The 13523-nt window shown below is 36.6% G+C and overlaps 1 non-coding gene across 1 annotated transcript; it reads right to left on the bottom strand.

The window, feature by feature from the left end:
- Positions 1–559: 559 nt before the first annotated feature.
- On the bottom strand, positions 560–666 carry LOC128289550 (small nucleolar RNA R71). The gene has a single exon (XR_008279195.1). It is a non-coding gene; the product is annotated as a small nucleolar RNA R71 (small nucleolar RNA).
- Between the last annotated feature and the right edge of the window lie 12857 nt (positions 667–13523).

Raw genomic sequence — 13523 nt, 5'->3', positions numbered from 1 at the left:
TAGACAGGTTTTTCTAGTTTATGTCCAGAAGAAACCTATCAGGACCTTTATTATTTGATAGTGAGATCGATTGCACAGTTCGTAGAAACCGAAGAGAAATAAGGCAAAGCTTAAGATACACAGAGGAAGAGTAAGAGGACGATATTTCAACCACAACCGAGGAGATGGCTGAAAACTAAGAAAATTCGCTACCTCCTGCGATTGCTGCTGATCAGAATCCTACTTCGCGTATTATGTATGATTATGCTAAACCTTCTTTAATAGGAACTGAATCAAGCATAGTTAGGCCTGCTGTTGCTGCAAATAATTTTGAACTGAAACCTAACACCATTCAAATGATCCAACAGTTTGTTCAATTTGACGGTTTGCAGGATGAGGATCCCAACGCTCACTTAGGAAATTTCCTAGAGTTTTGTGACACTTTTAAAATCAATGGCGTTTCTGATGATGCCATTCGCCTTCGGTTGTTACCCTTTTCATTAAGGAATAAGGTTAAACAATGGTTGAACTCATTACCACGAGGGTCAATCACTACATGGGAACAAATGACCGAAAAGTTTTTATTAAAATGATATCTCTTCTTTTGTGCAGATGGATTTTAGAAACAATCTACGATGGATGGGAGAGATACAAGGACCTTTTAAGAAGGTGCCCTCACCATGGGTTCCACTTTGGCTACAAGTTCAAACGTTTCATAATGGCTTGAATCCTTCGACTCGACAGATGATCGACGTAGTCACTCGCAGAACCATCAATAATAAGACACCTGAAGATGCTTATGAATTTATAGAAGAGATGTCACTGAATAATTATCATTGGCAAGTCATGATGACAAAGCCAACGAAAACAGCTGGCATTTTTAACGTCGATTCGGTCACCATGCTCTCTAATCAGGTAGAACTTTTGAATAAAAAAATTGACGGTTTTCTTGGTTCTTCACAGGTTCACCCAGTAATGCAGTGCGAAGTAAGTGAAGATGGATCAAGTAATTCAGAATCCCCACCCTATGGCCATAACATGGAGAACGAGCAGTTAAATTACATGGGTAATAATCCTCGATCTCAGAATAATCCTTATAGTAATACTTACAATGCAGGTTGGAGGAACCACCCAAATTTCTCATGGGGAGGCCAAGGAAATCAGTGACAACCACCACCTCCAGGCTTCCAACAACTACCCTACCAACAAGAGAAAAATTTGAACCTTAAGGAGATGCTAACAAAATTCATCTCAGTGTCAGAAACTCATTTTTAGAATATCGAGACAGCACTTAAAAATCAACAAGCATTGATCCAAGGGCTCGAAACACAGATAGGTCAGCTCGCTAAATTGATATCAGAACGACCACAAGGTAGCCTGCCGAGTAACATTGAATCTAATCTAACCCAAGGGAGAAAATCAATGCAATTACCATTTAAGATGAGGAAGGGTTAATTGCACCTGAACCAGAACAGAGGCAAGAAATTGTGGTAAGTAAAGGTAAGGGTGAGGTGGACCACAATGACCAGAAATAGATAAGTAAAGAGTACAAACCTCGTGTGCCATACCCAAACGTGACAAAGAAAGACCACACAGAAAAATAATTCAGTAAATTCCTTAAGTTATTAAAGAAGTTACATATTAACTTACCGTTTATTAAAGCTCTTTCGCAGATGCAAAACGCAGTCAAATTCCTAAAGGAGCTTTTAACAAATAAGCGGAAGTTGGATGAGGCGTCACATGTAGAGCTGAATGCGGTTTGCTCAGTCATACTACAGAATAAGCTGGCCAACAAATAAAAGATCCAAGGAGCTTTATGATTCCCTGTTTAATTGGTAGCTTAGATGTTAATAATGCTTTGGCTGATTTGGGGCTAGTATCAATGTCGTGCCTTACAAAATGTTTAAACAACTGGGTCTTAGGAAACCTAAACAAACTAGGATGAGTATTCAATTAGCTGATAAAACAATCAGATTTCCTAAGGGGATTATTGAAGATGTACTCATTAAAATTGACAAATTTATATTCCCAGTTGATTTCGTTGTTCTAGACATAGAAGAGGATAGTAACGTTCCTTTAATTTTAGGAAGGCCCTTTTTAGCAAACGCTAGAACAATAATTGATATTGGCACAGGTGAACTCACACTTCGTGTGGGAGACAAAACAATCTCCCTTCAAGCTCTTAATTCAAGTAACACATTGAAAATTGAAGGTGGTTATATAAATTATTCTTTGAAACTAACCATGTGATGCAACCTACTTTGCAGGAAATAAGTTCGAAGAACCTACATGAGCCATGTTCAAGCAATAACAAAGGACCTATCTATGAAGAACGAAGGCTACAAATCAAGGAACTAGATGAATGGCGGACACAAAAATCGAGAACAATTGATAAACCAAAACCGACCCAGGACAAGCTCAATACATCACCAAATCAACTTAAGGTTGGAGACAAAGTACTACTAGATGTAGTAGATCCTCCCATTACCACTTCTAAACCTAATGATGAAATTTCTCTCACAGTACTCAATATTTCCCATACGGTACAGTCAAGGTAGTTCACCCCAAATTCGAAACTTTTAAGGTAAACAATACTCGTCTTAAACTGTATATTGATAAAGTTGATAACATGGATGAGAAGTGTAAACTCCTCGAGCCACCATGATCACACACTAGAGAGGTAAGTCAAGTTTAGACTATAAATAAGCCTTATTGGGAGGCAACCCGAGCACTAACAGTAATGATTTATTTAAATTCTAGTTTTTCACATCTAACCTACTAACTGAGTCTTGAAATACAGGGTTTTCCCATCCACATGGCCAGGCACATGGGCCTGCCTTAGCCCGTGCTCACACCACAGGAGGAGACACGGCCGTGGGATACTGTCGTGTGAAAACAGGGCAAAAATTTTTCCCCAACACGGGATGCGATAAGTTGCCACGGCCGTGAGACATGGCTGTAGGCGAAACTGCCAAAATAACACGGGTGTGAGACACGCCCGTACCTTGAAACCGTGGTTAAAACTGTGAATTTGACACAGGCGTGCGACACACCCATGCCATTCACTCGTGGTCAACACTATCAAACTAACACGGGCGTGGGAGAATTGAATGAAGCATGACACGGCCGTGCAACACGGCTGTGTGCACCCACACGCTCAAGGAAAACGGGCGTGGGGCAAATGCCAGATGCGCCTAAATTTAAAAATCGCGAAACACACGGGCAAAAATTAGGGCACACGGGCGTGCCCTAAGGTTGTGTGTCCCAAAATTTATATGAACCCCTCACTATTCATCATCTCTTTCCCCAAAAATCCCTAACCCTAGCCACTGCAGTTCCACACGCCCTACACCGCCTTGCCTTGCACGCCTACAACAACACTGCTTTTCGACCCCAAGCTTCTCCCTTTTGCATTTGTTTACTCCTTTCTCTCTATTTTCTTTAAATATTTTGTCTATTTCATGATTTCTCTAATCCATTTGACTATCTTAAGTGAATATTCATAGTAGAATAGTAATACTTATGCTTGTCATTAATTCATCCATTTTTCTCATTTCCATAGATTTTATGCTTACCCACATGCATTCATACATTAGATATTCCCGTCGCATTATTCTCATAGTCCTATTTTAATAACTTGATATATTTACTTTAGTTGTTTTAGTTTTGTTCTCTTCATCTAATACGCGAGTCTCATAAAATATTCCTATTTAGTTTTGTGTTTCCATTCTATTTTTGGGGTGTATTGGTTGAACTTTGACTTTTCAATGCAGGTATACAATGTCATCCTTACGTGGTAAGAAAACTGCTATCCCTGCCTCGAAGAAAAGAAAAGGAGCAACGTCATACTCGGGCCCTACCGCGGAGATTAGGCACCCTTTCCTTGAGTTCCCCTTAGGACCCAGGAGGAGCTATTTCAGATATTACGGGCTCGACTCATAGGTGTGGGCCATTGCATTAATTGGGCCGCACTTGAACAAATTCAGATGGCTGACACGGTCCGAGCCCTCCTAACCACTAAACTGTGGGGGCTCTTCTTTGAGATCATCGAGCCGACATACCTTGAGCTCACGATGGAACTATGCTCGACCTTCCATCTCTAAGTCCTCATGAAAAACGTCGACGATACTGGGACAGTCCAGTTCCGCCTTGGTGGTCTAGTGTGCCAGTTGAGCGTACCGAGTTCAGGATTGCACAAAGGCTACACACGGAGGAGTTCATCGATGACAATGAACTCGGCACCCTCCACCGCCACATCCACTACTCTCCTTCAAAGTGTTGGAAGGACCTCGTCCCTGGCTTGGCCTCCTATGGTCCTAGCCACTCTAAGACATCGGCTCTCGCCCTATCCCTGTGATACCTACACGCCATCTTGGCCCACACTCTGACGGGACGACGAGAGAGCACCGGTATTGTCAACACTCACGACGTCTATTTCCTATGGAGCATGACGAACGGGCACGTCTTCGACCTTGCCTACTTCATCGCCCTCGCCATCCGCCATAGGAGAGGGGTCATCTCTATCGAGCCCTATGTGACTCTATTGACACGACACTTCGGGATCCTCAACACAGGGGCACAATCATCCTCTTTCACTCTCATCGGCCAGATGTCCCCACAGGGCATCTTGAGCATGCTAAACATGAGGACGATCAAGAAATGACGTGGCACCTACCCTCCTCAGTACTGCCCCATCCAGTCCACCGAGGAGGAGGACCTAGAGGATATTACTGATGATGTCCCTCCATGTCATGAGGACCCACCGTCTCAGCCACCACCCATCCATCGTTCAGTTCATGCGGCAACTTCATACTCTGACATCTCTAAGCGCCTTACTCGATTTGAGCAGTAGTGTTTTCAGCGTTTTGATCATATTGATGCTACACTTCATTAGATTTGTCAGCACCTTCACATCTCATCGCCACCACCACCTCGCGAACCATCCAGCGATGACGATGTTTAAAAACTTTTTATTTATTATTATTATTTTTACTTTTATCTTTATTTATCTTATTTAAGTAATTTTTATTTCATTTTCCTTTATTATTATTATTATTTTAATTTTAGTTTTTATAATTTTTATTGAATAATTTATAGTTTCGGCTATTTCATTATGAGTAATTATGCTTCCTTATATTTCCTAAAAGTTCCTGATTCTATCACAGTTATAAAGAGCTTCAAAGCTCATCATCGCATAGTAACCAAAAGCTCCACTGGCAAAGGTTCTCTATGACTACTATGTCCTGCTCAACCACGACCATAGCTACTACTAGATATAATATTGTTTTGGCGCAGGACTTATGGACTAATGAACCCTACCACCACCGGAGTATCCTCCTCCACTCTCATAATTGCCGTGGACGATTATTATCCATAACTCCAAATCAATGAGTTCATTCATCATTTAGGAAGTTTCACTTCTCTCCCTATCTTATGATTATTTATCTATATTTTTCAATATATCTATCTTTGTACATTGAGGGCAATGTACATCTTAAGTGTGGGGCGTTTTTCATATCATCATTAGAAATCCCTAAATTTTGTCTTATTCTCACGTGAATCACTCATATCACTATTAGAATGAATTTTAATTAATTTATGATTTTTATTGATATGTCTTAAATTAAAACATAGGCATTTATGCATTGATTGTTTAAACTTTAAGACATTAGGGAATCAAACATGATAAGTTGATTTTTGAAGAATTATAAACTTTTAGGTTGTTTCCCTAAGTTTAGGTATTTTCGTGAGTTGAAATTCACAAGTTTAAACATAAAAAAGCCATAATTTTTGTGAGATTTTGAACCTTTAGAGCATATTTTATTTCTTTCATGCTCACTTTTATTATGAGTGCGTTAGTATTGATTTATTATTCTAGAACTTGCTTGATTATGCATGTCAAGACCACACCATTTGATTTGATATGTTAAGATGATAAAGGCACTTAGGTTTAATCCACTCACTCCACAAAATCCTACCTTCATAATTGACCCTCAGTGAACTCGTTGAGCCTAACAAGCCATTAATTGATTTACCCTCAATACTAACCCATAACCCATTATTGTTGAAATCCCCTAATTTGATCCCTATTTTTATCGAGATTTGATTTGAACTAATTGCTTAGCTATGTTTTTCTATTTTATTTATTTGACTTGTTCTTAAAAAAAATACTTCAACACATATTAGTAGTAATTCGTCATTTTTGGGCTTGAGTGTTAATTCCATATTCTGAGAAGAAGCTCACTTGTATTCAACTGATGACTGGTTATTTTTCTAGCTAGGTAATTTTTTGATTCAATCTCGATTCTAACCTTTTCTTTCAGCTTGTGACCACACCCCCAAACCAAAGCCACATTACAACCGTCTAAAAGACCTTTTTGATTGATGTATCAGCTCAATTTATAGTGGTGGAGATTTGGTTTTCAAGCAAGCCTATGGCAATAGCTTTTCATATTGACTACTGAGTGCTTTAATTGATGTCCTTAAACACCTCGAGTGATTTGAGTGAATCTTTAGTGAGGATATTAAACTCTGTGATATTTTGATCAAAGGTAATCACTTAGATAATGGGAGACACCTATGTTTTCGTGATAAAATACTCAACTTGGAATGTTTGAAACTTTGATGTACTTTTAGTTGAATTTTCAATGTATGAATACTTATGGATTATTTTGAGATATTATTGATAAGGATTATAAATTGAGAAGAATCTATTTTGATTGTGAGTTGAGGATTTTGCTTGAGAACAAGCAAACGCTTAAGTGTGGGGGTATTTGATAAAACATATTTTATCCCATGCTTAGCACATTTATGGATGGTTTCACCTTAGATTTGGTGAATTCGATGCTTCTAATTCTTTAATTTCATGTTTTATACTTAGGTGAGCATAGGAGAGTAAAAAGAGTGAGAAACGGGCCGAAAACGGAGAAAATAGACCCACATAGGAAATCAACACGGCCTGGACTTTCTAACATAGGCGTGTCACACGGCTGTGTCCCTTTGGTGAGACCGAAGCATGACTTACACGGGTAGACTACACACTCGTGCCTATTCAACAGCCTTGACCATGGGCTGGAGTACTCGCACAAGGGCGTGTCCCTGTCGAGCCCAAGTATAACCCTATTTGGAAAAGGCCAATTTTGAGGGCTCTCAGGCATTGTAAAACCTATTTAAACACTTGAGGAGGCACTTAGGAAGGGGGACGTAGAGTAAGAGGCAAGAAATTACTCAAGAGAAGCCGATTTGTCCATCTCAGAAGCCGAATTCATTATCAAGACTGAAGATCTCCCTTCAATTTCCATTCAGGGTTTTGGGTTTTCTTTATGTTTTGTATTCATTATTCTTCTGAGATGTTTTCCTTTTTAGTTATGAACTAAATCCCTTAAATACCTAAGGGGAATGAGATGTTTTCCTTTTTAGTTATGAACTAAATCCCTTAAATACCTAAGGGGAATGAAACCTAAAACGGATCTTGTTATTATTCTCTGAATTTTCTGATAAATATTTGACTTGTTCTTAATTATGTGTTCTTAATTCTTGTTTTCATATTACAGGATATTGATTCGAGTTAATGCTCTTATTCAGAGGACGAATAGACCCTGTCTAAGAGTAAATTTGTCATAATTAAGCGGAGTTGATTGCACGCCTAGAGATAGGGTGATAAGATTTTGCCGGATTAGGGTGAAACCTAATAAGGGGATCCATAAATCGAGTTAATGCAACACTAGGTGTTAATTAGAAAGAGATTTCGATTAATCAACCTAGGGTTAGACTTTATTAGTCTCAAGAGAGATAATAATATAACTTAGGGATTTCTACTGATCAAGTCAAATGAATAAATCGTCTGATTCAGAGTCAAATAACAAGTGAAGTCTAGGTGGATTTTTCCTTGTGTATTGTCTTAATCAATCGAATTTTCCTAAAAGCTTTTCCCCAATTTCTCTCTGTGCATTCTTAGTTTAGTTAATTAATTTAGATAAACAAATCCCTTAATTTTTAGGCTAGATAATAAAAAGAAATTAATTACTAGTACTCTTGGTTCCTTTGGGTTCGACAATCCGGTTTTGCTAAAGCTATACTACTGTTCGATAAGTACACTTGCCTTCATCGTGATAATAGTTAGTTTCAAAAATGTTTAATTATAAATTTTTAAAACCTGTCACGAATATCACGTATCAGTAGGCTTGCCCTAACTGTTTTGGAGGCTGCAGTATTGAACCTACGAGCCTTAAGATTCTAGCTGAGAGCGTAAGCTCGCGTTAACTATTTTGGAGGCTGCGTTATTGAACCTGCGAGACTTAGGATTCAAACTGGGAGTGTAAGCTTATGCTAATTGTTTTAAAGGCTGTGGTATTGAACCTACGACCCAAAAGATCCCAGTTGGGAGCGTAGGCTCACGCTAACTCTTTTAGAGGATGCAGTACTGAACTTGCAAACCTTAAGATTCCATTTGGGAGCATAAGCTCGCGCTAACTATTTTAGAGGTTACAATATTGAACCTACGAGCCTTAAGATTCTAGTTGGGAGCATAGGCTCACGGTAATTACTTTGGAGGTTGTTGTATTGAGCCTACGAACCTTAAGATTACAGATGGGAGCGTAGGCTCACATTAACTATTTTGGAGGCTGTGGTATTGAACCTACGAGCCTTAATATTAGAGCTAGGAGTGTAGGCTTACGCTAACTATTTTGGAGGTTGTGGTATTGAACTTGCAAGCCTTAAGATTATAGTTGGGAGCGTAGGCTCGCGCTAACTGTTTTAAAGGTTTGGGTATTGAACCTACGAGCCTTAAGATTACAGTTGGGAGTGTAGGCTCGTGCTAACTATTTTAGAGGCTGTGATATTGAACCTGTGAGCCTTAAGAATGCCCTATCTTCAAAATGGCTATACACAAATAAAGAAAAAACTTAATCTAAATCACAAGGTAAAAATTTTAAGGTACCTGCAAAGCCTGTAATGATAACCTCATATTCTTCACCAAAGTTAACTTTATGGAATATAAAATGGATTTCTCATCAGGATAATTACCTTGAAGACTGAGCTCACATGGTTGAGCTCACACTGTTGTGATTGCACATTTTGAGTCCAAGCAACCAATAGGGTATCTTTCAAATCTTCAACAGCTACTTCTGCTATTTTCAATGGTTCACCTTCAAAGTTCTTCAATTGAGGGTTAACGATTTTATTCTTTATGTCTTTTTCCTTTCAACCAAGCTGAGGGCTATCAATAGTTAGGACAATGGTAATGTGAATGCACTAGACTAAACAAGCTAACGCTGCAGTGCTGAGAAAGTCTAAGTTGTTTAATCACTTACTAACACTCTTGGGGATGATTGACTGAAGAGTCCTACCTGTGAAATCTATCTTACTTAGAAAATTAGAATATAAATTACTACTAAGAAAATTGTTTTTAAAATTTAACACTTTTTTAAGCCAGTATCAACACCATTCAATTCCATTACTTTCATTTTCAGGTTATTCACATGCTGATTAGGGCTTCTATTATTGTCCAAGTGTTTATCAATCTTATTCAGAACAAATTCCATGGCTGTAAGTTAAAAAGTACTGCATAATATGTAATATGTTATAACTAAATAATAATACATAGTCAGTTGTATGTATCTAATCATGCCTAAAAAATAACATAATCTTTTTAACAGATTCCAAAAGAATTTTCATAAGTTATAAAGATGTAATCAAGAAATTTTTCCTCACAAATGATGAGATGAAAATAATAAAAAATAGATATCTAGAGTCAATCCAAATAAATTACCTTAAGGAATTCTAAAATGTTATTACTTTATTTTTAATGCAATAACAACTTTTGTTTTCAGTGCCAGTTTTCATAGTATGTTTACATGCTAAATTATCCGTATACTGTTATTAAGCTCCCTATTTCCCTTCTGAAATAGAACATCACAAATTGTAAATTATGCCTTAGAAAGCAAATCCAAATTTCATTTCTAATGCCAGGTTAATCCTCCTTCTTTTACTCGTCTACAGTAAAATATGCCTAATGGGATCTTGGAAGCACATGAACTGTAGTTGTAACAAGCTAAAAAAAAAATTCACAAACAAGTTGTATCAACATCTTAGTGACCTATGTTAAAAAGTCTTGCTTTTTCTATATTCTAACACAAATGTATTTAGATATAAGATCACTCTTCAAGTGGGCAACATATGTAGTTAATGAGCATGGAGCAAAAGAAACTATATGTCATTGCAAGCATTAAAAAGGAACTATATTGAATCACCAACCATGCTTTCCACTAATCTCCATATTGGTTTTCTATACTAAAGAACAAGTACAACTGTATTAGCTCTATAAAAGGGACAGATCCACTAAAATATCTAAGGTGGAAATTCTTATTGCCAGATATAAAGATAAAACATAATTGGTATTATTTATAGATGAAATTTAAATGAAATGAAAGAAAAAATGAAGATGAATAAATGAGCAGTTGATGAACATATTAAGGTAGCAAACTAACTCCTATAATCAAATCCAAATTCTTAAAAAATTAAAAGTGATCCTTTTAAATTTTTTGCAAAACACACACATATTTGAGTTTCGATTTGACAAAGGTTATAATCATTCTTAAATAGGACAACCTTTTGAAGCAATATCTTAGAGGACTCAACTAAAATCCCAAAGTTTCAATCCTTTTACCATAGGCAGTTACTCAAAATAGGAACTTGAAGAAAGGAAAAAAAAAGAATATTTTTTTGATAGTTTAGAGTTCAGACATAATCGAGTTTGAAAGTAGAGCATGAAAGAGTTCAGACAAAACATATACATGAAATATTAGAACATTATCTCAGAAAAACTAAAATGGATGTTATATTCGACAAGAACTAGGAATCTTACCTTTGAAAATGTGATGAAATGACTTAAGTCACAACCCAAGACTGATCAAATCTCTCCTCACTAACTTGTTCGATCGAAGATGATAACCAGAAATGGAGAAAGCCAGTAAAAGATAGCCATTCCAACCAAAGGGCTTAATTTAGCTACCTTTCGCTCTCCTAAATTTAACCAATTACTTTCACCTAGTCTGAAAGACCTCTCTATTATCCCTTTTTCAACCCTATCTTAGTTGTTTCTTTTATGGTTCAAAGAAGAGCTCTCCAATGACTCTGTGATTGTTTCCATGTTCAGTGCTCTCACTGATAACCCAATTTAATGAAACAATTATAAATTTAAACAACTACAGAAAAAAAGAGAGAGAATGAAATAATGAAATTAGGGGCATGAGAGCCTAAAAAGGGGATTAGAAATAGAAAAACATAAAACTACAGTCGATGCATGTCTTCTTTGCCAATGCTACTCGCTTCCTCTCAATATCTCTTGTCACCTTCAAGTATGGCTACTTCTCATCTACTATCTTTGGACTAAAGTTGGAGAAACCAAAAAGTTTTCCTGTATTGGAGAAGATGACAGGAATCTCAGCATCTCAACAAATGACAAACTCTTTGGTGGGTTAGATCCATGCTTAGCACACCAATTATTGGTATATTGTATCAATAGAAGTCAAGATGGTGGTTAATAATGGGAGAGGATGGTGTTCTGGATCAAGGACCATAGAGAGGAAAAAGAAGAGGAAGCCCCCTAGGCCTGTGCCTTAGAATTTTATTGTATAGGTTGAGTAATTGGGTTGGATTCTAGGTCTGGTTTTTTTTATTATCATATAACAATACTCAGTGCCTAAAGCAGTTTGTGCTATTCTTAAGCACTGCTTCTAGCACTGCTTGAATTTTTCTACAAATATCATTTAAGAACTTTCAATTGGTATCAGAGCCTCCTACTTAACACATCTAGTGGATTTTTTGATATTGATATTTTTTTTGTAAGGGAAGGTTCACCAGTGACACGACCTTTATGCTCGATGGTGCTGATTATGCCTACTAGAAGGCGAGAATGATGGATTTTATCAAGTCATTTGATGAAAAATCTTGAAGATCAGTTATATATAGATAGGAGCTTCCAATCACTGAAGTTGATGGATTCAAGATGCCAAATTCAAAATTGACTTAGATCATTGAAGAGGGAAAGCTTGTCAGTCCTAATCCTAACTTTAATGTTTTCTATGTAAATTTCTACGGAGTGGATCCTTATGGTTCAAAAGAATATCTAAATCTATAGTTGCTAAGAAAGCCTGTGATATTCTTTAAACAACTCATGAAGGCATGAATATGGTGAAGCAATCTAAGCTGCAAATGCTCAAAACCAATGTAACCTCCCCAACCCAGCCAATATGTTAAACCCGAATTCGGGAGATTAAATCGGGCACTGAAATGGCCTAGTAGCTATTGAGATTTATAAATTAGTTAATTTAAATCATTTTTTTGGAAGAAAACTTAGTTTATTTTTAGAAAAACTCATGAGTTATCAAAAATCGATTTAATTTAACTTTGCTATGTAATGGTGACTACTTTTAAGAAAATTTAATTAATTTTCCATTTATTTATTACCCAAAATTTATCTACAATCTAGCAGCGGAAAAGTGATATTTATTTTTTTAAATAAAACCTGAGAATTAATGTATAACTCATTTATGATCATAATTTTTTATCCTAAAAATTAAATGTCATGCAACATAAAAACTCAAATCCTAAGTCCCATGCCACAAGGCGAAATAAAATAATACATCTCTGAATAAAAATATCAAGTAATAGTTTTAAAATAATTTAATAAAAATAAAGTATTCTAAGCCGAGACCTTTATGATGCCGCATTCGCATCCTAACCTAGTGGGTTATTTATAAGGCTAAAAATTTAAAGGAGAGTAAGCTATGATGCTCAATGTGAGTTCATTCACAAGAAAATCAATGCTAATAGCTAGTGAGACACATTTAAATAATATCACATAAAATAATCACAATCAAACAGCAGTGTAGAGTATCGGATTTTTAGTTTAACCATCAATATCACATAACTCACATCAGTAATTTTAGAAAAAAAAATTTTCTAGATTTCCCACAATATATATACATATATAACATAACAGAAAATTTTAGATTTGTATGCACATGATTTTATAGATGCTATACAGTTTCGATTTTAATAGAATTGATCCTACCCCACCGCTACACACCACAATGAGAGTTCCCCTAAACTCCATCCTCCAACACACCTGGATGTGGATAAACCACTACTTGTTTGCAGATAATAATTGCCATTGGATGTGGAGACACAACAAAACTTCTGGCTGTGGGTTCACAGCAAAAAGTCCTGTAGATAAAACCTACTTTTGGCTATGGTATACACAACAAATAACCCTTAAATGGAATTTGTCTCTAGTTGTGGATACATAGCAAGTAACAACAGATGGAATTTGCATCTGGTTGTGAATGCACAACAAAACAACTAAATGCAGATAAACTGTCAAAATTTCCTCCATTCATAACGCCCTACCCCATGCAATGTAACATAGCATGCTTCACAGATCAATACAATAGCTTTTAATATGTATTTTTAGAAAAACAATACAGTATCATACAGTATGGCCATAACGATTCAATTTAATAGAAATTAATATGCTTGTG

Source organism: Gossypium arboreum, chromosome 2, assembly GCF_025698485.1.
Source record: "Gossypium arboreum isolate Shixiya-1 chromosome 2, ASM2569848v2, whole genome shotgun sequence".
In the NCBI taxonomy this organism is placed as follows: domain Eukaryota; kingdom Viridiplantae; phylum Streptophyta; class Magnoliopsida; order Malvales; family Malvaceae; genus Gossypium; species Gossypium arboreum.
Note: the sequence above shows the minus strand (reverse complement) of the source record. Positions and strands in the feature narration are given on the sequence as shown.